Source organism: Limulus polyphemus, unplaced genomic scaffold, assembly GCF_000517525.1.
Source record: "Limulus polyphemus unplaced genomic scaffold, Limulus_polyphemus-2.1.2 Scaffold1314, whole genome shotgun sequence".
Lineage (NCBI taxonomy): Eukaryota > Metazoa > Arthropoda > Merostomata > Xiphosura > Limulidae > Limulus > Limulus polyphemus.
In genome coordinates, this window is record NW_013666924.1 from 84,425 (window position 1) to 86,663 (window position 2,239).

Below are 2,239 nucleotides of genomic sequence, written 5' to 3' on the forward strand. Positions count from 1 at the left end.
GCAAAAAACAAGTCGATGTCCTATTTAACACCTTCGACATTTGTATACGTTTTTCCATTAAGATGGTGTTGCAAGATAGTGGTAATCTGATGGTGCCATATCTGGAGAATATGGTGGGTTGGGGAGAACTTCCCAACCCAACTTCATAATCTTGTGTTGCCACATGTGGACGTGCATTGTCGTGGAGAAGAACAACGCCTTTCCGATTGACGAGTGAAGGGTGTTTCTGATGAAGGGCTTGATTTAAACATTCCAGTTGCTGACTATAGATATCTGCATTGAGGAGTTCGAAATGAATTACTCCTTTGATGTCCCACCAAATGCAAGTCATCACTTTCTACGGATTGAGTCCAGATTATGGAGTCGGAAGTGGTTTTTGTCCAGGACTGAGCCATTGTTTTTGGCGTTTAATATTCGCATAGAGAATCCATTTTTCATCACCGGTGACAATTCTGTCCAAAAATGTTTCACGCGCATTACGCGCCAGAAGAGACGAAGCAACATTCACACGTTGGAAACGATGATCATCAGAGTTCGTGAGGCACCCAAACACCTTCTTTATGGAGTTTTCCAATATTCCTTAGATATTTACGTATTGTTTCATGAGAGACACGCAATTTCAGGGCCATTTTACGAGTGTGTTGCCTTGGGTTAGACTCAACAAGCGTCTTCAGAGCATCAATATCAATTCCAACATGTCGGCCCCTGCCATCACAGTTTTTAAGGTTAAAGTCACCAGAACGAAATTTGCTGAACCATTGTTGATACTTACGAACGCTCAAAACATTTCCATAAACTTTTTTTGATATTTTTTGTGGCTACGGAGGCGTCGTTTCCCTTTTTGTATTCAAACAGCATTACATGCCGAACGTGTGTGTCATCACTATAAGGGATTAGAGTGTACTAAACTTGACACATTATATAGGCTACACTAACGTGACGTTTAGGCGATTCGTTTAACTATTATACGTGATGTACGTTTTTATGGGGGGTGTTTAATGAAAGTGTTCCAAAACGCGACATTAATTTCTTGACGACTTAATATATATATATATATACATACAAGTTTACATACCTAAAATGAACTTGTATATATACATACATTGATATATTTAGCTACATAGTTATAATGTCAACTTATATGTATCTATCTCTCTCTCAGGCCCGGCATGGTCAGGTGGATAAGGCGCTCGACTCGCAATCTGAGGGTCGCGGGTTCGAATCCCCGTCCCACCAAACATGCTCGCCCTTTAAGCCGTGGAAGCGTTATAATGTGACGGTCAATCCCACTATTCGTTGGTAAAAGAGCAGCCCAAGAGTTGGCGGTGGGTGGTGATGACTAGCTCCGTTCCCTCCTAGTCTTACTACTGCTGAATTAGGTAACGGACGTAGCGCAGATAGCCTCCGTGTAGCTTGTCACGAAATTACTAAAACAAAACTAATCTTTCTTCTCTCCTCTCTCTCTCTATATATATATATATATATATAACTGCTATAACTTATTTCTCTGTTTCATTATGCAATACTCTACATTATTTTCAATATTCTGGCCGTTTTAAAAATTTCTCTAACCTTATAGAGAGAGTTTGTAAGTTAAGTTGAACTATAGCGATAATAACATATTTTTCACTAAATTTTGATTACTTGTTAACTTTCACGCACATCTCCTCGAAGGCTACATGCGTAGCCGTCCCTCACTTAGAAATAATATATTAGAGGAAGGCAACTAGTCAACACCACCCACCGCCAGTTATTGGGCTATTCTAATTGAATAGTGGGATTGACTGTCACATAACGCTTCCACTTCTGAAAAGCCGAGCGTGTTTGGTGATGGGATTCGAGCCTGCGATCTGCAGATTGCTAGTCGAGTACCCCAACCACCAGGCCATGCCAAGCCCCGAGGCAGAGAGAGATTAGCTTTGCACTCTTATTACGTTTACAATTAACAAATTTATTCGTTTTCAAATATTTTGTCCCCCTTTTTACCCTTACGCAGATTGAAATTAAGATACAATAAAATTATTACGATGGAAAGTTCTGGAGACGTTAAAGGAAATTTTCCCTTAAATTTAAGAAGCCCCCTCCCCCCAGTGACACAGCCGTATGTTTAGATATACTTGTTATTTATAGTGCTGTTTTCTTTAGTTAATCTTGGGCCTAATAGTAATATAAAACCATGTATCAGTTCTTCAGTTTTTATTTAGTAGTTTTAGTGTGCCCAATTAAAATTGTCGTTTCG